This window comes from Mus musculus, chromosome 11, assembly GCF_000001635.26.
Source record: "Mus musculus strain C57BL/6J chromosome 11, GRCm38.p6 C57BL/6J".
NCBI lineage: Eukaryota > Metazoa > Chordata > Mammalia > Rodentia > Muridae > Mus > Mus musculus.
The window spans coordinates 107,524,428-107,549,872 of NC_000077.6; the positions used below are offsets into that span (position 1 = coordinate 107,524,428).

Here is a 25,445-nt window from a genome sequence, read left to right on the forward strand (position 1 = left end):
CAGGTGGATTTCTGTGAGTTCTAGGTCAACTTGGAATACATGGTGAATGCCAGGCTGGACAGGGATACATAGCTGAAACCCTGTCTTTAAAAAAAAAAAAAAATTGAAGTCCTCAGAATTTCCTACCTTAGCCAGGCATGGTAGCTCTCTCATTACCACAGCCATTCAGGAAGATGGGATTAATCGTAAGAATAGCCTGTTCTACCCAGTTAGTTCCACGCCAGCAAGGCTGCACAGTGGCACCCGGTGTTGAAAAACCAACAAAGAAATGAAAAAAAAAAAAAATTCCTACTTTATTTCTGTTTTCCCTACCAAACCATCCCGGGTCTTACGCCTTTGGGTTAGGTAAATTTTATATATATATTTGAAATGATTTTTATAAATTCCATATCTTAGAATGTATATCTGGCTGCAGAGGCGTTTTGTCTCCCTCTTTAATTAGCTGCATGCATTTCACAAATAATAATGTAATAGCTTGATTGCTTGATCTTTTTTCTTTCTTCTCCTTCCTTCCTTCCTTCCTTCCTTCCTTTTTTTTTTTTTTTTTTTTAAGATAAGCTCTAATGTAACCTAGGCAGCCTCACACATGGCTCTGTAAGTAAACTCATCCTCTGCCTCCAGGTTTCAGTGCAGGTGTCCTAAGCATGGGCCACCTCACCTAGTTACACCTGCTTTTATGAGGGGGGACTGGAAGCCAGGCTTTGAGCAAGCCAGATGAGCACTCCTGCCACTCACTCGCACCCCTCCCTGCCCCCACACTACCTTTTGTAACAACTCTCTGTTCTAGGGCATTTTACTTCCTACTCCACACCTGTGGCCTGAATTCTGGCTGAAAAACAGGAAGAGAATGGATATTGAGGTGCTCAACAAACTTGGGTTGTAATGCCAGTTAAATTAGGGTAATCTGTGTGTATGGTCTGCTTGTCTGTCTACAGATGTGTGTGTGTGTGTCTACAGATGTGTGTGTGTGTGTAGGCCAGAAGCCAGGTGTCATTGCCCAGTGTCTTCTTCAATCAGTTTCTACCTTTTCTGTTTTAAACATTTATTTGCTTTTTTTATGGGGTAGGGCCGTGCAATTCCGTGCATCCTAGAGGTCAGGGAGCAAGTTAATGGAATTGGTTCTCTTCTTCCCCCAGGGATAGAACTTAACTTGTCAACTCTGGCTCCAGGGCCCTTACCCAGTGAGTCATCTTGATAGTCCCACCTTACTGTTGTTTTTTTTTATTTCTGTCAGTGTTTTGCCAGCACCCTGTATATTTGTGCACCCTGGGTGTACCTGGTGCTGGTGGAAACCAGAAAAGGCATCAGCTCTTCTGGGACTGGAGTTGCAGGTGGTTTGAGAGCTGTCCTGTAGATGCTGCAAATGGAACCTGGGTCTTCTCGTCTTTTTTTTTCCCCAGACAGGGTTTCTCTGTGTAGTCCTGGCTATCCTGGAATTCTCTCTCTGTAGAAAGGCTTGCCTCAAACTTGCAGAGCTCCACCTCCTTCTGCCTACTGAGTGTTGCGATCAAACGTGTTTGCTACCATTCCCTGGCTTCTGGGTCTAATTTTTGAGACTGTCTCTCACTGAACCTGGAGCTCTCGCTCTGGTCTGAGTGACTGACTAGTAAGCTCCTGGGTTCTGCTTGACTCTACCTCTGAATACCCCAAAGGTTATGGGCATCAGCTTCCACCCACAGCTTATCTCCTGGGTGCCAGGGATCAAGTCTCCAGGCTTGCACAGTTGGGCCATCCCAGAACCCTCTCACTGGGACAGTCTCAGTTGTGACCTAAGTGACAGTATGGGGACCATCTGATGGCATAAAGGACGTTAGATCTGGGGTTGGAGAGCCTGGGAGACAAGAGATGTGTTTAGGGGGCTGGTGAGATGGCTCAGGGGTTAAGAGCACTGACTGCTCTTCCAGAGGTCCTGAGTTCAAATCCCAGCAACCACATGGTGGCTCACAACCATCTGTAACAAGATCTGATGCCCTCTTCTGGTGTGTCTGAAGACAACTACAGTGTATTTACATGTAATAAATAAATAAATCTTAAAAAAAAAAAGAGAGATGTGCTCATCGAGGAGGAGGAAATGGGGCTCTGGAAAGTAGGAATGAAAGATAAGAATCTTGGGTAAAGGTTGGTGATACATACCTCTAACTCTAGTCCTCAGGATCATGGGTGGGAGGCAGCCTGAGGCACCTAGTGAGAACAAAAAACTAATATTAATAATAATTAATAGTTCATACTCACCAATAAATATCATTAACAGATGTCAATCGATTAACATTCATATAATTTAATTTATCAATGTTAAAAAATAAAACAATATGTAAGAACAGGTTGGCTATTTTTCTCCCAAGTTCTTGAAACTCTCGGCGAAAAGCGTTAAGGGAGGAGGAAATGGATTTAAGAGCTAAGAGCTGGGCGGTGGTGGTGCATGCCTGTAATCCCAGCACTCGGGAGGCAGAGGCCAGTCTGGTCTACAAAAGTGAGTTCCAGGACAGCCAACCCTGTCTCGGGGAAAAAAAAGAAAAAAAGAAAAGAAAAGAAAAAAAAAAAAGTCACTAAGAGAAAGAAGTTTCATTGCTGTTGCTATGACAAAAATACTCCCAACAAAAAGCAAGTTCTGGGAGAAAGACAAACCCCAAACCCCAGGCTCCATCCAGCCCATCACTGAAGGGACAGGGGCGGAGGTGGGAGGAACTTCATTGGTGGCTACCGGACATCCTCAGCCAGGATCAGAGAGAAAATGAATGTGCGCATTCTTACCTCAGGTAGCTCTCTCTACTCTACAGTCCAGGAGCCAAAACCAGGCACTGGTGCTGCCCACGGGCAGGTTGGGCCTTCTCCCATCTATTAATCCTCCCAGATACACCCACAGGCCAACCTCATCCTGACAGCTCCTCATGGAGGCTTCCGTTCTGGGTAATTCTAGGTTGTGTAAAGTCTAACCATCCTAGGGGCTGGGCCGTGTGTGTGTGTGTGTGTGTGTGTGTGTGTGTGTGTGGTGTGGTGTGGTGTGGTGTGTGTGTGTGTGTGTGTTTGTGTGGTGTGTGTGTGTATGTGTGTGTGTGTGTTTGTGTGGTGTGTGTGTGTGTGTTTGTGTGGTGTGTGTGTTTGTGTGGTGTGTGTGTGTGTGTTTGTGTGGTGTGTGTGTGTGTGTGTGTTGGGGGCTTGAGGCTGCACTGGTTCGCTCTGTGCAGGTCCTGATCCCGGGGCTGGAGCCTCTTCCTCATCTCTAAGAGTTCTAGCAAGGCCAGCTTTATTTGATGTAAAAGAAAAAAGTCCAATACCATCCACTCTTCATTGCTATTTGCAGTGTTAGAAACTCTTGAGAGTTCAAATAAAGCCTTCATATAACTCAATCAGGCTCCTGAACACACTTCAAGGGCCTGGGATTGGGGGTGGGGGAAGGCTGGACTGAGAAGAAAACTAATTGTGGGCAGGGAGGAATGTTAATAACTACTGATAAATCAGCCAGTGGTTCTGGTCTGCCATCTGAGACCTAGGACTCACTCACGTCCTATTGTTATGGTGCAGAGGAGGTCTGGCGACCCGCTGTGCAAAACTGGTCACAAGGCTTTTGTGTCAGTAATTTTGTTTGCATTTGTTTTCTTTCTTTTCTTCTTCTTTTTCTTTTCTTTTCAAAATTTTTGGCTGGGAGACGACTCCTTGGGTAAAGAAAGCATTTGTGGCATACTTGTGAGGACCTGGGTTCAGATCTCCAGTGCCCATAAATATAAAGTTGAACATGGCTGTCCTCTGAAATCCCACATTTTAGGAAGATTCCCAGAGCTTTCTGGTCACCTACTTTAGCTGAATTAGTAAATCCAGGGTTTAGGGAGAAACCTTGTTGCCAAAAAGTAACTGGAGGGCAATAGAGGAAGGCCCTGAGCATCAGCCTCCGCCTCTGCCTCCCCCTCCCAAGGCTCTCATCCATGTGTGTCCTACATGAACACATCCACACAAAAAGGTTCACACCCCACCCACCCACTCTCACACGAACTAATTATTTGTGTTTGTTTGTTTGTTTTTTAATATCCTGCTTTGCCAACTTGGTCTACATAGACCTACATGGTCCAGAACATCCAGGACTACAGAGAGAGTTCTATCTCAAAAATGCTGGGCTAGAGTGAGATCTTTTAAGAACAGGGGTGAGGGGTAGAGAGATGGTTCGTTGTATAGGCCACTGGCTGCTCTTACAGAGGACCTGGGTTCAGTTCCCAGCACCCACATGGTGTCTTACAACCAAATATAACTCCAATCCCAGCAGGACATCTGATGTCTTTTTCCTGGCCTTCTCTGACAATGAGGCATGTACCTGGCCCTCACACATTCATGCAGCTAAACACCCATACACATTAAAAAAATAAACATAAAGCCGGGCGTGGTGACGCACACCTTTAATCCCAGCACTTGGGAGGCAGAAGCAGGCAGATTTCTGAGTTCGAGGCCAGCCTGGTCTACAGAGTGAGTTCCAGGACAGCCAGGGCTATACAGAGAAACCATGTCTCAAAAAACAAAAAAACAAAAAACAAAAAACAAAAAAAACAAAAACAAAAACATAAACAAGGACAGGCGAGATAGTGAAATGGCACTGAATAAGGGCACTTGTTGCACACACACACACATATGCAGGCACACGTTGTCGTTTGTATTCTTGAATTTTTTGAAACCAGGTCCCACCATGTAACCCCGTTTGCTTTGAACTTGCTATCAGACTGGCCTGGAACTCACAGAGCTTTGTTGGCTTCTGCCTTCTTCAGAGAGAGAGAGAGAGCTGGGATTAAAGGTATGTGCCACCACACCTGGCCAGTGTTTTTGTTGTTGTTTTTAAAGACTTTGAATGCCACAACAATTGAGGGAAAGGCTGTTTTATTATTTCTGCCTCACAGGGAGGAAGCTACAGCTGAAAAGCTGAGGACTGGCCTTGGGGAGTGTCGCTCAGATCTGCGGGGACAGCACAAAGCATAGGCTAGGCTTCTGTTTCTGATGCCAAGGTTTCAGGTCCAGGTCTGGAAACCTGCTCCAGACTTGTTCTGGGAGGGATGGATGGCGCCTTGGAGTCAGCTGCGTCCTATCTGACAGTTCTGCGGCCTCCATTTCCTTCCTGCACTGCTGATTCAAGACCCCAGGAAGCCTGGCTTCCTGTCGGGGACAGCTAGAGGGCAGGCTGCAGAGATGCAGACTCAGCAGTACAGGGTTGTGGGAGCAAAAGCCTGCAGTGGGTTGGAGGCAGCTGTGTGCACATACGCACCACACACGTGCTGTGCACACATACACTGTGACACACCCACATACTAAGCACATACAGATATACAGTGAGCACCCTGAACATAGGCATGCAATGCTCCATAAACAAGTACACAAGAAATACATATAGGTACACAGACAGACAGACAGACACACCTGAGTCACAGAGAGAAGGGCTTTGGTAATAGACACAAAGAAGAACCTGAAAGCAAGAAACAGGAACCGTGGGTAGGTTAAGGCACAGCAAAAATTCTGTAAATTCTTGCTTCATGATTTCTGTCTCAGTGGGCAAAGAGAAAAATCTTTTTGTTTCTGAAACATATCTTCTGAGTTTAAAAATGTTTGCCAGGCGTGGTGGTGCATGCCTTTAATCCCAGCACTCAGGAGGCAGAGGCAGGCAGATTTCTGAGTTCGAGGCCAGCCTGGTCTACAAAGTGAGTGCCAAGACAGCCAGGACTACACAGAGAAACCCTGTCTCAAAAAAAAAAAAAGTTTAAATTGAACTGGGGGTGGGGGGTGGCGCACACCTTTAATCCCAGCACTTGGGAGGCAGAGGCAGATGGATTTCTCAGTTCGAGGCCAGCCTAGTCTACAGAGACAGCTAGGGCTACACAGAGAAACCCTGGATCGAAAAGAAAAAAAAAAAGAAAGAGAGAGAGAGAGAGATAAAAGTCCAGCTTTTATGGTTGCAGGTTTTGTTTGTTTGTTTTTGATTGTTTTGAGCCCAGACTGGTCTCGAACACTGGTCTCGAACTCCCGAACCTCCTGCATTCATCTTTGAAGTGCCAGAATGTGCAAGGCATGTGCTAGGAAGACGCAAAATTAGGAATTTCACTTAACTAAGGTAATGTACAGTTGGAGGAGATATTTTTCCCATTCTTAGGATACTGTGTTGACCTCCTGATGCTGTCCTCTGCCCTCCCGAGGATTTTCAGATTCATGATGTCTCACTTATTAACTGTTGGTCTTAGCGCCTGAGCTATGGATGCTCTGTTCAGGAAGTGATCATCTTTTACAATGAGTTCAAGAGCCCTGACATTATTAATGATATTCTGCAAACAGGAGCCTAGCATAACTGACCTTTGAGAGGTTTCACCCAGCCACCAATAAAAACAGATGCAGAGACTCACAGCCAAATACTAGATAGAGTTAGTAGCAAAGAGAAAATCCTTTTGTTTCTTAAACACATCTTCTGGCCGGGTGGTGGTGGCACAAGCCTTTAATCCTAGCACTTGGGAGGCAGAGGCAGGTGGATTTGTGAGTTCGAGGCCAGCCTGGTCTACAGAGTGAGTTCCAGGACAGTCAGGGCTATACAGAAAAACCCTGCCTCAAAAAACAAACAAACAAAAAACCCCAAAAACAAAACAAAAAAAACAACCAACCAACCAACCAACCAAACAAACAAAAAAACCCATATCTTCTGAGTTTAAAAATGTTTAAATTGAGATAAATTTCTTGAGTTTAAAAATGTTTAAATTGAGATGAAATTCCAGCTTTTATTGTTGCATGTTTTGTTTTTGTTTGTTTTGAGCCTAGGCTGGTCTTGAACTCCCGATCCTCCTGCCTTCATCTTTGAAGTGCCAGAATGTGTGCCAGGTATGTGTTATTACCAAGACTCAAATTTAGGAATTTCACTTAATTAACTAAGGCATGTACTACCTGACAAAAAATTAGGAATTTCACTTAACTAACTAAGTAATCTCTTGCAATGCTAGGGGTTGAACCTGGCTAATTTTAGGCTGGGCACATGCCATTGACCAGGGAAATAGAGGCAGGCCGGCTAGTGAGTTCAAGGCCAGCCTGGTCTACATAGTGAGTTCCAGGCCAGCCAGCTTTACAAGTAAAGACTCTGTCTTGAGACAAGAACACTTAGCTATTGTCAATGTTGCTGCTCAGCAGTATTTAGGGCACACCCACAGTCATCAGAGCACAACTATCACTCCTATCAAATTCTGAAACACTCTTATCACCGCAGGGAAGGTCCTGTTCCCATCCAGCAGGGCTGCCTCCTCCCTGCCCCAGCCCCCGCTACCACAGTGACTTTTTTTTCTGGCTCTTTTCATATTTTAATGACGATGCGCCTTTTAATCATTTAAATTGTATTATTTAGTTAGAATAATAATCTTGGAAAAGAGGTGTTCACTTCAGAATGCACAGTAGGGTTCCAGGAATATTTTGTTAGGATGTAACAAAGTTAAAAATCACACCAAACCCTGGCCACAACTTAACCTGTGTCCAGGTGGGAGACACAATGACTGGAAACTGGCTTCACTCAGTACACTGGCCTAGCTCCAGGGTCTTCATGGCTTCCTCCAACTTCAGCATTCCTCTTTGCTGGTGCAGGCGGTACCTCTCAGCCATGGACTGAAACATCCATTTAGCCCGAACCTTGTTGTTTTGAGAGCCATAAATTAAGACCTCGGTAAGTTCTTAGGAAGATTCCAGATTCTTCAGCTCAAATATGGCTTGGCTCACCTGCCTGATGTGAGGCATTCGAGATCCCTGTGGGCCAAACAGAGATTTTAGCACCAGTGACTGAACCTGGACTTCTGGATCTTTCAGGTCTTCAGGAACTTTCACCCACGGGGGGGGAGGGGGGGCGGCGGAGGGGGGTGTCTTTGTGGGTCACGAGGGTTCCCATCATAATTCCTGACAAGGAGCCAGACTTCAGGGAAGGCTAGATCAGGCTTTACCCTCCATGGCCCACAGCTCCTGGTTCAGGAAGTTTAGCACCTGTCCCACAGTGACTTCTTAAGATAGCAGCCTCTCCTGACTGCTCTGGGGCTGGCTCCTTACAAACTGCTTCTTTCTCTCCAGCCAGACTGAGGTGCCCTCCTGGTGAGAGGCAGGAGAGAGCCGACCTTGCTTACAGTAGGTCTTTTACTGCATTAGGGAGGTATCTCATCTCACAGATCATCTTCCTTCCCCCCCCCCACCCCCGCCCCCCGCCCCCGCCCCCAGAACAGTAATCTGTTAGGAAATCAGCCACAAACCTCCCTGCAGAGCTGGGCATGGTGGCGCACGCCTTTAATCCCAGCACTCAGGAGGCAGAGGCAGGCAGATTTCTGAGTTTGAGGCCAGCCTGGTCTACAAAGTGAGTTCCAGGACAGCCAGGGCTATACAGAGAAACCCTGTCTCGAAAAAACAAAAAACAAACAAACAAACAAACAAATAAAAAACCTCCCTGCAGTACCTTTCCGAATCCACAAAGATAACCTGTGTCAAAGCATGAGCTTGGAAATGATTCTGTATGATCACAGATGGGGAAACCATGTGACTCTGCCCACACTAAGTCCAGTGTTTTAACCCCCCACCCCTTTTTTGTTATTTGAGACAGGGTTTCTCTGTGTAGCCCTGGCTGTCCTGGAACTCGCTCTGTAGATCAGGCTGGTCTCGAACTCTGAGACCTGCATGCTTTTACCTCCCTAGTGCTGGCATTAAAGGCATGCATTGCCATGCTCAGCTCCACTTTAAACCTTTTCTACTGTGAAATCCAATCTCTTAATAAAAAGTGTGGGAAACACAGCACGCTGTTTTATTACAAAGTAGAGAGCCACACTACAAAACTTCTGTTCGAGAACAACACCATCACGAGTGTGGAGGAGGCACAAGCCAATTATCTCAGACCTTGGGAGGCTAAGATGGGAGGGTCTCAAGACCAGCCTGGATAATCTAGAAAGATCTTGTCTCAAAAACAAAAACAAGGGCTGGTGAGATGGCTTAGTGGGTAAGAGCACCCGACTGCTCTTCCAAAGGTCCAGAGTTCAAATCCCAGCAACCACATGGTGGCTCACAACCATCAGTAACAAGATCTGACTCCCTCTTCTGGTGTGTCTGAAGACAGCTACAATGTACTTACATATAATAATAAATAAATCTTTAAAAAAAAACAAAAAACAAAAAACAAAAACAAAGCCGGGCATGGTGGTGCATGCCTTTAATCCCAGCACTGGGGAGGCAGAGACAGGCAGATTTCTGAGTTCGAGGCCAGCCTGGTCTACAAAGCGAGTTCCAGGGCAGCCAGAGCTATACAGAGAAACCCTGTCTCAAAAAACCAAAAAAAAAGCAAAAAACAAAAACAAATCCCAAAAAAACAACAACAACAAAAAAAACCCAACAAACCCAAAACAAAACCCTAAAGGAAAAAACTAGAATAAATAGACAAAACAAAACTTGAGCTTGGTGTCAGAAACAAATACTTGCAAGTGAGGAAGATTCCTAATCCATCCCCCCGACCTGTCCTGGGGGCAGCCATGACCTTGGTTTTTGCATCACTCTCTTTTCGCTAAGCACGTGCCAGCTGCTGCTGTTGTAATTTGGTTTTGGTTGCATTCTGAACTTTCTCTAAAAGGATTTACTGTCTGGATTCCAGTGTTGTATTTGCCTCAACAGTTTGGGAACATCTTTCATGTCTGCTGAATGTCAACTGACCTCTCATGCTTTCCTACGGTTGCATGGGATTCCAGGATGTGTTTGGCCATTTACGAAGTTCGCTCCTGATGTGTATGTCTGTTATTCCTTCAACTTGGCACCTGTGCCCAAGCCTGAGGACGTGAATTGGATCCCTGGGACCCACCTGGTAGAAGGAGATACAAATAACACTGCTGTGGGCATTTGTAAATATCTTTTTTGTTGTTGTTGTTGTTTTTGTTTTTTGAGACAGGGTTTCTCTGTGTAGCCCTGGCTGTCCTGGAACTCACTCTGTAGACCAGGCTGGCTTCGAACTCAGAAATCCGCCTGCCTCTGCCTCCCAAGTGCTGGGATCAAAGGCGTGCGCCACCACGCCCAGCTGAATATCTTTTTTTTTTTAATTTTAAAAAGAGTGTATGTGTGTGTGTACATGCCCTGTTGTGTGCATATGGCAGTCAGAGGACAGCTTCCGGGAATTGGTTCTTAGTCACCATGTGGGTCACAGGGATAGAACCTAGGTTCTCAGGCTTGGCAGCAGTTAATTTTCTAGCAGCTGGCCTCTGTAAATACCTTTTCTCTTTCTAAAATAAATAAGTAAATTAACTAATTAATAATAAAATTGTGCCGGGCATGGTGGCGCAGGCCTTTAATCCCAGCACTTGGGAGGCAGAGGCAGGCAGATATCTGAGTTTGAGGCCAGCCTGGTCTACAGAGTGAGTTCCAGGACAGCCAGGGCTACACAGAGAAACCCTGTTTTGAAAAAAAAAAAAAAAGAAAGAAAGAAAGAAAGAAAGAGAAAAACCAAAATAAATAAATAAATAAAATTGATAAAATTGTGTGGTGTGTGTGTGACAACTTGGGTGAAACAGTTTTTTCCTTCTACCGTGTGATTTCTTGGGAAGAAACTCAGGTCATCATGGTGGCCAGTGCCTCTACCCAGTGAGCCATCTTGATGAGTGATTTTCCTCTTTTTCTCTGTTGATGCTGGGAAACCTCTCCCAAAGCCTCACTCATTCTGGGTAAGGGGTCCACTAGTGAGGAGCAGGGCTCCAGGCTTAAACATGTCTGCCTTGTGACACACAGGGTTGGTTGTGTCTTTCCGCTGAGCACCCCTCTAGGTTTGTGTTACCTTTAGCAGACACTGGCCAATGGCTTGCTAAAGTCCCTTCACCCATTTCTGCTCTCACCGGTTAGATCTGAAAGATTCCTTGTTTTACTTTCCCAGTACCACTCAGTTTGGGACTGACTGTCCGGGCAGGAGCAAAGATATTCTGGAAATGTGCATTCCCCTCTCTTTGGCTATCAGATAAGTTAATGGCCCTCAAGGAATTAGGATCCCATGCTGGGTGAAGAAGGCTCCTGCTGCCAGCCAGAGGGAAACTTGCCTCCCAGGAAGATTTCAAAATTTCTGACATCATCAGACCACCAGTAGGAGGTGGGTCCACACCTTGACCAAGATTGCTTGGTCATGCATGCCTTTTATCCTCTATTGAAACCTAAACCTTATATCAAGACTCTGAAGAAGGATTGGGGGGGGGGGGTCAGTGGGCTCCTTTGTGTGTGGCTCTTCCCACACTCAGCACACCCCCTCTCTCTGCTGTTCACACTGTCTGGCTCTTAGGGCTCTGACCCAAACACCACCAGTTACAGCTAGACAAGAGCCAGTCTTTTACATTCTAGACCTTGTGTGTGTGGGTGCAGTATGGCTGGTGACGACTTTAGGTTTTTCTGTCACTGATTTTTGTGAAGCTGAACACTCAAACAGCTACTGGTCATTCTGCTTATCTTTCTGATAAATTGCCTGTTAAAGACTTTTACCTAGTTTTCTTCCCTCTTCATAGATCCGTAGGATTCCCCTCCCTCCTTTTGTTTTTTCAAGACAGGGTTTCTTTGTGTAACCTCCCTGGCTGGACTTGAACTCACAGAGTTCCTCTTGCCCCTGCCTCTCCCCACTGCACCACCACCACGTGGCATATAGCATTTCTCTACGTTCTAAATCTGAGCTTTTATTTATTTATTTTAAATTTTTTTAGTATTTAAAAATGTATGTATTTTGAGCCATGTGGTGGTGGTGCACGCCTTTAACCCAGCACTTGGGAGCCAGAGGCAGGCGGATTTCTGAGTTTGAGGCCAACCTGGTCTACAAAGTGAGGTCCAGGACAGCCAGGGCTATACAGAGAAAACCTATCTGGAGAAACTCTGTCTTAAAAAACAAAACAACAACAACAAAAAAATGTATGAAGCTGGGTGTGGTGGCGCATGCCTTTAATCCTAGCACTCAGGAGGCAGAGGCAGGCTGATTTCTGAGTTTGAGGCCAGCCTGGTCTACAAAGTGAGTGCCAGGACAGCCAGGGCTCCACAGAGAAACCCTGTCTTGAAAAAAACAAAAAAGAAGAAGAAAACAAAACAAAACAACAACAACAACAAAAATGTATGTATATATTCTATTTTGTGCATGTGCAGGGGTTGGAGAAATGGGTGACCCAAGCAAGTGAAAGTCAGAGGACAACTTGTGGAGGTTGGTTCCCATCTTTCTCATGATTTTGGCATGAACATTTAGCATGTTCATGAACATGCTAGGGCCTGGGCTTTTGAGCAGGTTTAAGGCAGCAGGCATGAACTGCCAGCAGTGGCTCATGCTGTAGACTCAGTCAGGACCTAGTTGGTTACCCCCACAGGGACATGCCAGTCTTTCATGGGTGGGCACATACTCACTGTCAAGTTCTTAGGGTCCATTGCTGGGTGAGATGACGAGTCATTTTTCTCACCTACTGAGCTACATGGCGGTTTGTGCCCCACACTATAAAAAACAAATCATTGAGGAAGAAGCTTCCAGCTCAGTTCTAGCTTGAATTTTGTATGTTGTCCTTAAGTGTGTTCTTAACCAACAGGGTCTTACCATCTAGTTCTAGAGGACAACCAAGACCAATAATGATAGTGTGTGTATTGCATTGTAGTGTGTGTGTGTGTGTGTGTGTGTGTATGTGTGTGTGTGTGTGTAAGAGGGGCTTGTAGGCTTTCCTGACCAGCAATTTATAGGGCACCCACGCATAGCATTTATAACCTAAGCAGTCACAGTTTTTTTGTTTGTTTGTTTTGTTTTGTTTTTTTGTTTTGTTTTCGAGACAGGGTTTCTCTGTATAGCCCTGGCTGTCCTGGAACTCACTTTGTAGACCAGGCTGGCCTCGAACTCAGAAATCCTCCTGCCTCTGCCTCCCAAGTGCTGGGATTAAAGGCTTGCGCCACCACCACCCGGTTCATAGTTTTAATTCAATGAAACTCTTTTTGTTGTTGTTTTTGTGTGTGTGTGTGTATTTTGTCTTGTGGGTTTTTTTCTGTTTGTTTTTGTTTTTTGAGATAGGGTCTTGCTGTGTATCCTTGCTTGTCCTGGACTCTGCTCTGTAGACCAGGCTGGCCTCGAACTCACAGAGCTCCACCTGCCTGTGCTTCCCATGTACTAGGATTACAGCCATGCACCCACCTACCACTACCTGGCTCAATGGGACTCTTTTTATGTCCCCTGGGAACAGTATATACCCTGTGGGAACAAGAATCTCTAAGAATTTTACCTGGCTGGCTGGCTTTCTTGTTTCCATCCTTCCTTCTTTCCTTTCTTCCTTCTTTCTTTCTTTTTTTAATGGTTTTAAGGTGTTTATTGTCATGGCGGGAAGGGGAGGTAAGAGGGTAGTAGAGGCAGAGAAAGGCAGAGAGAGAGAGAGAGAGAGAGAGAGAAGAAGGGGAGGGGAGGGGAAGGGAAGGGACGGGACGGGACGGGAAGGGAAGGGAAGGTAAGGTAAGGGAAGGGAAGGGAAGGGAAGTAGAGGCCAGCCATGGCCATGTGGAGAGAGGGGAGAAGGGAATGGGGAGAGGGGGAGCAAGAGGGCAAGAGAGAGAGGCAAGAGTAAGAGAGTAAGATTAAGTGCCTGGCATTTCTTTCTACTACTTAGATTTGCAACAGCTTAGCAGGTTACAATATAGTGGTTTATCTTCCCAGCATCCCCTGATCACTGGGCCCTAACATCTTCCTGAGTGGCCGCAGAGATGGCTCAGTGGCTAAGAGGGTACACGGCACCAGGCATGGGTCATAGATACCTTTAATCCCAGCGCTCATAAAGCAAGGTAGGTGAGGAGGAGTTTGAGGCCAGCCTGGTCTACAGAGAGAGTGGTGGGCCAGTCAGGGTTCCATAGTGAGAGCCTCTCCTCTTCTCTCTCTTGCACATAAGTGCATATGCGGGGTGGGGAGGGAGGAGGCAGGGAAATGGAGAGGGAGACAAAGCAAGCATTGCTCTTTGAGAGGATCCAAGTTTTGTTCTCAACATCCATGACAGGATTACATAACTGTAATTCCAGCTCCGGTGTCTCTGTGGGCACACGCGCGTGCGCGCGCACACACACACACACACACACACACGGCATACACTTATATATATATACACATATAAATTAAAATAACCATTAAAAAAAGCTCTGTGGAAAAACGTATGTGTTTGTGTTGTGTCCATGCATCCACGTGTGTGTGTGGGGGGGGATTAGTGCACTTGTGTGTGCACATACAAATGCCAGTGTCTTCCTCTGTCACTCTCCACCTTATTATTATTATTATTATTATTATTATTATTATTATTATTAGAGACAGGGTTTCTCTGTGTAGTCCTGGCTGTTCTGGAACTCACTCTGTAGACCAGGCTGTCCTCAAACTCAGACATCCGCTGTTTTGTCTGTTTTTGAACAAGGTCTCCCTTGAACTCAGAAATCTGCTTGCCTCTGCCTCTGCCTCCCAAATTCTGGGATTAAAGGCATGCGCCACCATGCCCGGCTCCACCTTATTTTTTGACACAGGGTTTCTCCCCAAACCTGAAGCTCACTATTTGAGCTAGGCAGGCTCCAAGGGCCTGCCTGTCTCTGCCTCTAAATGCTAAGGCCATAGGCATGCATGGCCATGCCTTGTTTTTATGTGGCTGCTGGACCTTCAAAGCCAAATCCTCTCACTTCCATACCAAGCACTCTTTCTCCTGAGCCAGTTCCCAGCCCCAGAAGGTTCTATAGTGACTGTACTGTAGGAAGCGCTGAAGGTCAAAGGTACAAGAAGTACTTATTTTCTAGTACATTGCTTTCACTTTCAAATGTACTGCAGTCATACTCACCCCTACTCTAGGTGGAGGGGCGTGGTTTAAGACAGGGTTTCTCTGTGTAGCCCTGGCTGTCCTGAAACTTACTATGTAGACCAAGCTAGCCTCAAATTCAGAGATCCATCTGCCTCTGCTTCCCAAGTGCTGGTATTAAAGGCGTGCGCCACCACTGCCTGGCAAAATTTGAACTCTTAACTCATTACCTATTCAAAAAAAATTGAAAAGGAGCTTTGATATGTAGCTAGGGGTAGAGGATTTTGCCTAGAATGTGTGTGGCACTGGGTTTGGTTGTCAGCACTGAAAAAAAACAAAACCCAAAAACCCAAAAAACAAAAAACAAACCAAATTCTATTGAAGCTACATCTCAACTTTAGGATGTCATTTTTATCTATGATTGACTGTGGTCCAAGGGATGCAGCCACACCTTGTACATTCTAGATGAGTGTCCTACCACTGACCTACCTTGATGAAATATTTACATTTTAAAAGATTTATTTGCCGGGCGTGGTGGCACATGCCTTTAATTCCAGCACTTGGGAGGCAGAGGTAGGCGAATTTCTGAGTTTGAGGCCAGCCTGGTCTACAGAGTGGGTTCCAGGTCAGCCAGGGCTACACACAGGGCTGTCTCAAAAAACAACCCCCCCAAAAAAAACCAACCCCAAATCAAAACAAAAAATAAACAAACAAAAAAACCCCAAAAGATTTATTCATAATTTTTATTTTATTTGTATGGATATTTTGCCTGGTGTTCATGGAGGGCAGACAGAAGAGGGAATCAAATGCCCTGCAACTGGAGTTAAAAGCAGTTTAAGTTGCCATGTGGTGGCTTGGAATCAAACCTGGCCCTCTGGGAAAGCAGTCAGTGCTACAATTACTAAGCCATTTCTCCAGCTGTCCTGTTTTCATTAACTTGATATTTTTTAAAAATTGTGTTACTTAAAATTATGCACCGTTTTTGCCTCTTTTTTTTGTCAATTTGACACAAGTGAGAGTTATCTGAAAGAGAAATACCTCCATTGCAGTGCCTGCAAGACATTTTCTCTTCCTTCCTTCCTTCCTTCCTTCCTTCCTTCCTTCCTTCCTTCCTTCCTTCCCTTCCTTCCCTCCTCGCCTCGCCTCCCCTCCCCTCCCCTCCCCCCCTCCCCTCTCCTCTCCTTTTTTTTTTTTTTGTGGTGAGGATAGGATCTCACTATGTAGCCCTGGCTGTTCCTGGAACTTAACTATGCAGAGGAGGTTGGCCTCAAACTCATAGACGTCAGCCTGCCTCTGCCTACCCAGTGTTGAGTTAAAGGTGTATGCTACCATGCCTGGCTTGTAGGGCTTTTTTAGAGATTATGGTTAATGTGGGAGGACCCAGTGCACAGTGGGAGGTACCATTTCTAGGCTGGTAGGTGGTCCTGGATTGTATAAGCAAGCTCTAAAGATCAAGCCAGTAAGCAGCATTGCAACTATGGCTTCTCCTTCAGGTTTCTCCCCTGCCTTACCATCTCTCAATTGACTGAAGATAAGCATAAGCTAAAGAAACCCTTTCCTCTGCAAGTTGTTTTTGGTCATGGTGTTTTATCACAGCACCAGAGAGCAAACTAGGACCCAGATATTTTCTTTTTTTTTTTTTTTTTTAAAGATTTATTTATTAGATGTAAGTACACTGTAGCTGTCTTCAGACACACCAGAAGAGGGAGTCAGTTCTTGTTACGGATGATTGTGAGCCACCATGTGGTTGCTGGGATTTGAACTCTGGACCTTTGGAAGAGCAGTCGGGTGCTCTTACCCACTGAGCCATCTCGCCAGCCCCCAGATATTTTCTATTTACATCTTTAAAAATTCTTATTTTCTGCCTGGGTTGCATCATTGTCTGAGAATGTACTCTATTTGAATCGTTTGAAATTTGTTGGGACTTGTTCTATCTGTAGCATTTCAAAGACATTCCGTGTGTACTTGGGAAGAACGCATGAGCTGCAGTGGCGGGTACCCTGTCCCATGTATGTCCAGTTGGCCGAAGCGTGCTTGTCCATACGTGCACGCTTCTTTCTTATTAATTTTGTCCTAATAGTTAAGGATAAAGATAACTTCTATCCTAACTGCAGATTTTTCAATATCTTCTCACAGTTCTGTACTCTTTTTGTTGATGTATTTGAGGTTATCTGTATAAGTGCACAAAAACTTGGAATTGTTATATGTTAGAATTGAGGATATTATCATCCTTACGGTTTCACATCATTTTTGGGGGGTGCAGGGTCTCCTGTATCCCAGGCTGGCTTCACCTCCCAAGTGCTGGTAACCACCACACCTGTTTCTGAGGTACTGGTGATGGGACTTGGTGTGAATCCTCCTAAAGCTCACAGGAGCCTGAGCCACACCCCAGCCTGTTGTTATTCTTTTGTCCCCTCCCTCCCTCCCTTCCTCCCTCCCTCCCTCCCTCCCTCCCTCCCTCCCTCCCTCCCTCCCTCCCTCCCTCTTTCTTTCTTTCTTTCTTTCTTTCTTTCTTTCTTTCTTTCTTTCTTTCTTTCTTTCTTTCTTTTTCCCGAGCCAGGGTTTCTCTGTATAGCCCTGGCTGTCCTGGAACTCACTCTATAGACCAGGTTGGCCTGGAATTCAGAAATCCTCCTGCCTCTGCCTCCAGAGTGCTGGGATTAAAGGTGTGTGCCACCACTGCCCGTCTCTTTCTTTCTTTTTTTTTTTTTTTATCTTCCTCCCTTTCTCTTTCCCTCTCTCCCTCCCTCTCTCTCGCTCCCTTCTTCCTTCCCTCTCTTTCTCTCTCTCCCTCTCCTCCTCCTCCTCCTCCTTTTTTTTTTTTTTTTTTTAAAGACAGGGTTTCTCTGTATAGCCCTGGCTGTCCTGGAACTCACTCTGTAGATCAGGCTGGCCTTGAACTCGGAAATCTACCTGCCTCTGCCTCTAGAGTGTTGCGACTAAAGGTGCATGCCATCATGCTGGGTTGCTTTTCTTTGTGTGTGTGTATATGTGTGTGTGTGCACATGTGCACACTTATTGCATGTGCAGACCAGAGGTCACTATCTGGTGTCTTTGCTCAGTGACTCTCTAGCCTGTTTTTTGAAAAAAGGAACTCACTGATTGAAGGAACTCTATGAAGCCTTGGCTGTCCTGGAACTCTCTGTAGACCAGTCTGGCCTGGAATGTATAGAGATCCACCTGCCTCTTTTACCTGAACACTGGGATTAAAGACGTGTGCCACCCCTGCCTGGATTAGCTGTTATTTTAAAGCTTATTTTTCCCATTATTTAGAGAATACTTTCTCAGTTTTTGCAATCAAACCCACATAAATAAGACTTTACATATTTAATATAGTGTTATTCCTGTACGAATGAGAAAAATTAACTTTTACCCATGTGGCTACTCATTTTTGCACAATACCTACTTAACAAGGTAAGCTTTTTTTCCTAGGTTGACAGCAAAGGTTTCCAAACATTCAAACTATATATACACATATGTGTCTATATCTATATAGTATGCATGTATTAGAATATTCTGCATCAATAACGACAACAGGTCTTTATTTTTTAATTGAATTTTATTCTGTGTGTTTATGATGCGTGTGGGGAAGAGCAGAGCATGGCACGTGTGGAGATGAGAGGACATGGTTGTGAAGGTGACACTCTCCTATCTTTACATGGAATCCCAGGAAAAACTTATATGGTTGGGCAGCAAGTGCCTTTAACCAATGAGCCATCTTGGAATCCTGCTAGTTTGTTTGTTTGTTTGTTTCTTTCTTTCTTTTTACATACTTTTAATTTTGCCATCTTTTGAACTGAATATTCTTATTCAAATTGTCTTCCCATAATTAGCTTGGCTACCATTCACCTTCATCACTCTTCCTGTGATTTCCAACCTGCATTGCTTGCTTTTTTTTTTGTTTGTTTGTTTTTTGGTTTTCGAGACAGGGTTTCTCTGTGTAACCCTGGCTATCCTGGAACTCACTCTGTAGACCAGGCTGGCATCAAACTTAGAAATCCACCTGCCTCTGCCTCCCAAGTGCTGGGATCAAAGGCGTGCGCCACCACCATGTTGGTTTCATTATTTCTTCATACTTGTCCTGTCTCCACCTTCTGAGGCCACCATTCCTACTGGGCATTATCTAAGTTTCTGGGGATCTGAACCCCATTCTTCATGCTTGCTTTAACTGCTGAGCCATCTCAGTCTCTATTTGCAGATTAGGGCTATAATGAGGTTATCTTCCACTGCAGGTGTAAGCAAAGGCCAATTATGTTAGGTGAAAAGGCTTTGTTAAACAAAACAAAACAGAGAAAGAGGACTGGTTAGATGGCTCAGCAGGTAAGAGCACTGACTGCTCTTCCGAAGGTCCTGAGTTCAATTCCCAGCAACCACATGGTGGCTCACAACCACTCAGAATGAGACCTGATGCCCTCTTCTGGTGTGACTGAGGACAGCTACAGTGTACTTATGTATAATAATAAATAAAATAAAAAAACAGAGAAAGAAATATGGCTTATGTGTAAGAATCCTGCAATTGAAAATAAGACAGAGAGACAGCCGCAACTCCCTGGCGTTGTTAGCAAAATGGGAATGACTCAGAAGCGAGTGGAGAATCCAAACTGCTGGAGACAAAGCCGTGAGCCATGTAGATTCTCAAAAACAGAGACTGAAGAGCTGAATGCGATGGCGATGGTCTCATGGATGTGTGTGTGTGTGTGTGTGTGTGTGTGAGAGAGAGAGAGAGAGAGAGAGAGAGAGAGATCGGAAGATTGAGAGTTTTAGGCCAACCTGACAAAAGAGGAAAGAGGGCTGGCAAGATGGCTCAGTGGGTAAAGGTGCCTGTTGGCAAGCCTGATGACCTGCGATGGGTCCTGAGGGCCCACTTTGTAGGCTAGAACTGCTTCTCACAAGATGGCTCAGTGGGTAACAACATTTGCTGTACCAACATGGAGACCTGAGTTCACATCACCGGCACACACACAGAAACAGCTGGGAAAAGAGGGGTGTGCTTATAACCCTGCCATTGGAGAGCAGAGACATGCAGATTCTGCAAGCTTCCTCTCCAGCCAGTCTAACTGAAACGGAGAGCTAAAGGGTCCCCGAGAGAGGAGACAGCTGAGACTCTCCTCTGGCCCCTAACCACGTGTATGTACAGGTGTGCACACACACATATACCACACATACAAATCAAGACACATACACACAAGCTGCTAATCCCAGCACTCGGGAGGCAGAGGCAGGCGGATTCCTGAGTTCGAGGCCAGTCTGGTCTACAGAGTGAGTTCCAGGACAGCCAGGGCTATAAAGAGAAACCCTGTCTCACCCCCCGTCGCCCCCCTCCCCCGTCCCCAAACACACACACACACACACACACACACAAAGAAACAAACCAAAAAACCAAAACCAAACCAAACCAACAACAAAAAAACCCCAACTGAACTGTATGTAGTCAGGGGACTACTTGTAATCTCACCACTTGGGAGGCAGAGGCAGAAAGGTCAGGAGTCAGGGTTATTATTGGCTACATAGCAAGCTTGTGGCCTTCCTGTTATAAGAACATTAGGTTTGAAGTGTCTATGAGAGATACAAGGAAGTTTCACACTCAGGCGCAAAGCACGAAAACAGTACAAGACACTCAGGAATCCCCATTTGACATGAACACTTAAATCCAGGAAAGAGGTGACTAGACAGTATACCTGAAGAACAGAGGCCTAGAGACCAAGTCCTGGCAGTCTTCAAACTAAGAAGGTATGGTCATGGGTGATGGGGGAGAGAGAAGATGGGGAAGGAAGAGGGAATCAGGGCTGCTGGTGTCTATCAGCTCAGAAGCAGAACAGAGCCAAGTTAACAGCAGCTGAATTGTCCCTAGCTGAATGTGATCAGAGCCATCTGAAAAGATGGTCAGTCCACTTCAGCCATCAGTACCTTCTCCTTACCCTCTTGCACTGATAAAAGTTTGCCAGAAAACATCTGCTAAGCATCTATGGGAGTGGGGCAGACAATAAGACAAATTGATAAGAGGATTTCTAATAATGGTAGCAGAATCAAATGGCCTGTTCTTCCTTCCTTCCTTCCTTCCTTCCTTCCTTCCTTCCTTCCTTCCTTCCTTTCTTTTTTTGGTTTTTCGAGACAGGGTTTCCCTGTATAGTCCTGGCTGTCCTGGAACTCACTTTGTAGACCAGACTGGCCTCCAACTCAGAAATCCTCCTGCCTCTGCTTCCCGAGTGCTGAGACTAAAGGCATGTGCCACCAAGCCCGGCGGCCTGTTTCATTTAAGGGGATGGTAGATGTCCTTCTGGAGGAGTGACACAAACAGAGACCTGGATGATGAGCTGATGACTGGCAGATCAAGGGAAATATTTTTCTCAGGGAAAGATCGTGGGGTGATGTAGGGAAGAGAGAGGCCACACTGGACTCATTATGGAGGAAGGGCAATCTCATATTGATCTTGTAGGCTATGGCTGGGAACTTAGGCTCATCTCAATTGTGATGTGAAGGCGTAAGTAAGATTTGTATTTCACAAATGTGAACTACAACTGTCTATCTGAGTTGGTCAGAATGGAAGGGCAGGCCCGGAGCGGGAGAACCTCCTGGAGGAGGTTCTTTCAGCACAGGTAACAGGTGGCATCTGGGACAAGAACCTGCCAGAACACACACCAGAGGCAGTGACATAAATGGAACCTGTCTTTGGGCCAAAGCTTTTCTAAAGCAAAGAAAGGCTACCTAGCAAAGAGGCAGCTTGGCAGGCATAGCCCGTGTGCTTCGGTTGATTACTTACTTACAAGGAAGCTCAGATCGCCCACTTGAAGTTGCCAATCATCACATTAGTGCATCCTAGTGGCTAAAGAAATGCAGGAACTGGAGGAGGAGCAGCTAGGGTACCCTGGAAACAAGACGTGGGCGCCTTCCTTAGCAGGGAGAGCCAAGGGACAGGTAGTGGACACCCTGACCACCCTAGAGGTGCCCAGAGCTCTTGTCTCCAACTCAACTGAAGCTTCTCAGAAGCTCTGAAAAGCGGTGACTCAGGGGAGGTTCCTCCCTGGAAAACCTCTTCCTAGTCCGTTGGAATGACTCACCTGCTCCCTCCCTCAAGAGTGACCCCGGGGCCAATCCCTTAATGAGTCCGCACCTCACCCTTCTCTTCAGGCTGAGACAATAGAATGGTGGAGCTTTTGGCTCCCTGCGGGCAGAGGTTGTCAGCAATCACCCAGGTAGCTAAAGACTGCTCTGGTGGGATCCAGAGGTGACTAAAAAAGGTAGATCTAAGACCCTTTGCACCGAAAAGAGTGTGTTTGCGCGATAGTGCCTGTTGCCTCAGGATCTTTGAATTTACAGAACCATTTAACAGCAAGCTTTGGTATATTGGAGATTTATTTATTACTGGGGATTAAACCCTCGCTAAAGCTAAACAACAGGATCTACCCGGAAGTCTCGGAGCATTTTCTTTTGGACACAAATCTTGCTCCGGGGAGGCGAGCATCTAGAGGTCCTCAAACTCAGCAGTGCTGACACTGGAGGAAGAGAATGTATAGGGTGGGGGTGGGGAGTTAATGAACAGACCTACATTTCTGGCAGGACTAGGGCTGCAAGGAGCTGGTACTTCATGGAGCAAAAGGGGTGGTCACCTGAGCTAGGTGTTGCTCGCCTGAAGCAACGCGGGAGGGGCGGGGAAAGCGCTGGGCTTGTCTTGCAACCAGAAAGCAGATGCCCGCGGGATGCTCGCAAAGGTCTGTTGCCGGCGCACGGTCGCCTCCTACTTCCTGCGTCCTGGTCGCCTCCAAGCCACTCTGGACATCCCCCTCCTCTCTCTGCCCAGAGCCAGCGTGGCGCCCGCCCTCTACCTTGTCCCGCCGCCTGGGGTCGCCGCCTTGTGGGAACAGGACAGTTGAAACGCGGTAGGCACTACCCCCCAACCCACCCGGGGGACCCCCTCCCGGCCCAGGCGCGCATCCACGCCCCACCCGGACTCTGCAGCCGGGTTCTCTTGAGTTACCTGCATGGGGAAGTCACAGTCCACAATTTGGACTCTAACCCGGCTGAATTCTAAAGCCACATTCCTAGGGGAGGGGGTCCTCCGACCTAGAGGGTCGCAGATCACATTACCGGCCAAGAGGAGGGGACCGCGCGAGTAAACTGGGGTAAAAGTTGCATTTAGCTTAACCTTCCCAGATCCCAATTGCAGCTTTGCGGGCGGATTGACTCGGCGTTTCACCGAGTTCCTGGGATCCTAGGGCCCCAGAGTGGCTTCTTAGGATACCGACACTGTCCCCGCGCGCGAGTGCGACATGCCTGGCGGATGCCCCGGGGCGGGAAGCGCGAGCGGTAGCAAGGACCTGGAGCTGGGGGAACCGCTCGCAGGCGTGCGCATTCATGCGCTCATGCATCCCTGCATACATCTATGCATCCGCTAGCCGGCTCACACACCACCCGCGTCCGGGACACGCCGTGTTGATTGAATGCAGGAGTAGGGTATCTGGCTACTAGGGCAGGATCGCGGCGGGGCAGACAGCAGCTCGCGTAAGGAATGGGGGAGATAGGGACGGGGGTGGGGGGAAGAGAGAGCACCCCAAAGGCACAGTTGGAAAACTGGGTGTGTGAGTAGGGGTGTTCCTTGAGAAGTCTCGCAGGCGCTGAAGGGGGCCGGGCGGGCCTCTGGGGCCAACTTTCCGGAGGGAGGTGCAGCCGGAGGGGGCGGCGCCGGCGGCGGGAGGCGGGAGTCGGGGGCCGAGGGGGGGGGGGAGTCACTTTAAAGGCTCTTTCTTACCCATAATGCTTTGTGGGGACGTTGACAAGTGGATCCAAGATGGCGTAGAAAGTAATGACAGGTAAGTCCTGACTTCCCCGTTCTCCGCTGCCCGGGTCGCTTCAGGAGCCTCCAGAGCCATCCGGGGAGAGGCCCGGACTCTCCTCGGGTGCTCCGGGTCCGGGACAGCGCGGCCCCGGGGACAGCGGGGGATCCCGCCGGCCGCCGGCAGGGCCTGGGGAGCGGGGCTCTCTCAGAGGCGAGGCCCGGACGCTGGAGCTGTTTACTGTTTCTTCCCCTCCTCAATCTCCTTTTCCCTCCGCTGGGGGGCTGAGGTGCCAGGGACCCAGGCGGTGGCCCGAGGGTCCTTGCACACGCCCGAGGTTCGGGGGGACCCGGGAGCCCGCGCGAGGCTGCTCCGGCACGGGCCGACCCTGGGGTCCCCGCACGCCCCGCGCCCCAGGGTCGCGGCTTAGGGTGGGGAGCGGGCGGCCTCCCACGCCGCGCGCGGTGCAGCCCTCCGGGTTAGCATTTCCACCCAGGGTGGGGCGGCGACCCCAGGGCAGGGGACAGCACGAAAGTGGGTCAGGGGGCGCCCCTCCCCAGCAGAGGGCTCTGCTCAAGATTCACTGTGGTCCCCCTCTCCCCGCCCCCCTCCTGGGACATGCGTGGCCCGTGAGCACATCTACAAAAACAAATGCACAGTCTCTTCCTGGAGGTGTCTCCAAAGGCCCCTTTCTTTCCTTCTCTCTCTTTACCCTCAAGGGCTCGGACACATAGTCCTAAGTAGGAACTGTGATTTCTCTCCCCAAAATGAGTTGAGTCTTCTGCCCCCTGGCCTTTGCTGAGGGTCCTCACAGACAGGGCTGGAAGCCAGAGCCTTCAGATTCCTTTTGGGTTGGGAACCTTGTTTTTTTTTTTTTTTTTTTTTTTTTTTGTTGAGCTCCGAAATTGGCATCCTTTCTCCCTTGCAAAGTTACACTTTTTAGACAAGCCATTAGGATAATCAGAAGTGTAACTTCAGAGATAGTGGATGCCGGGAGCAGCCGGGGGAAGAGGGAGACGTTATCTGGCCTAGTTTGTTCTTGATTTTGCTCTCTTCACTCATATGAATAGCTTTTTTCCCCCCCTCCTTGATTTTTTTCTCCCTTCTTTTATTTTTGAAAGTAAGACTAATCAGTGTAGAATAGATGAGTTTATTATGTTTAAGGTTGAAGACTATTTTCTAATCTGTTGCTGAAAGAAAATATTTTCAATTTTAGGTAAAAGAAGCAAATTTTTTTCCCCTCCAAAGCTTCATCCTGTATCTTTTTTTTTTTTTTTTTTAAATAACTTTTTCCACTTGAAGTGTATCCATATTCTTTTACTAAAGGACTATAAAATGCTTGTAACTGGTAACAGCTCCAACTGGTGTTGCATACCATCTTCTTTTTCTGTTTGCTCCAGGAACTGGATGAAGTAATTGATCACTAATGAACTACAGAGCCGGTGAGATGTGCAAGGTGAGACTGAAGTTCAAAAACTACACCCTGTTTCCCCTCTTTCTTGTATCCAACTCAAGGGTCAGGGAAAGCTACTTTCCAAATAGATCAGTCAGCCGACTGGGATACAGGCAAGGCGAGATTTAGGAAAGACATACCATCCTTTTTAGTGGCTCCCACTTATTCATACGTACTGAAGCTTTTCTAGAGCTAAATGTTAGCTGTGGCTATATACTTGATCAATGTCTTTTCCAGGAGTAATTATAGTTTGCCTCTTCTCATTTCCTTGGCTAACTTTAATGGGATGGTCTGGATTTAATCTGTTTTCACGTCCATTGCTTGCCCTACACTGAGTATAAGAAATTGGCTAGATGAAGTCTGCACACCCACACTTTCTGGGATGTTTATGAAGTATATCCTTTTCCATCATGAATAATATTTTTCAGCAAGCAATCGCTTCTATTTTTATTTTTCTTAGTTTTTGGTTTTGTG

General features: G+C 46.9%; 1 protein-coding gene and 2 long non-coding RNA genes across 9 annotated transcripts in view; 1 reads left to right on the forward strand and 2 right to left on the reverse strand.

The window, feature by feature from the left end:
• Positions 1–2,078: 2,078 nt before the first annotated feature.
• Positions 2,079–9,716, reverse strand: A830035A12Rik. Its single transcript, XR_001780123.1, has 3 exons — positions 9,684–9,716; positions 7,465–7,737; positions 2,079–2,181 (listed from the first exon to the last, which is right to left on the reverse strand). It is a non-coding gene; the product is annotated as an RIKEN cDNA A830035A12 gene (long non-coding RNA).
• Positions 9,717–20,964: 11,248 nt separating this feature from the next.
• Gm39426 lies at positions 20,965–23,567 on the reverse strand. 2 transcript variants are annotated; one of them, XR_003949607.1, is made up of 3 exons: positions 23,494–23,567; positions 22,355–22,596; positions 20,965–22,240 (listed from the first exon to the last, which is right to left on the reverse strand). It is a non-coding gene; the product is annotated as a predicted gene, 39426 (long non-coding RNA). The 2 variants fall into 2 exon arrangements; XR_880263.2 differs by lacking the exon at positions 23,494–23,567 and adding an exon at positions 22,723–23,400.
• Positions 22,536–25,445, forward strand: part of Helz (helicase with zinc finger domain) — a 146,864-nt gene continuing 143,954 nt past the window's right edge. For 2 of the 6 annotated variants that reach the window (XM_006534505.4, XM_006534506.4), the window contains exons 1-2: positions 22,536–22,624; positions 24,919–24,974. The gene's annotated coding sequence lies outside the window, so the exon portion shown is untranslated. Of the gene's footprint in view, positions 22,625–23,473; positions 23,555–24,918; positions 24,975–25,445 lie in introns of those variants that run through there. The other 4 variants (XM_006534504.1, XM_030246430.1, NM_001368755.1 and 1 more) reach the window with 2 other exon arrangements.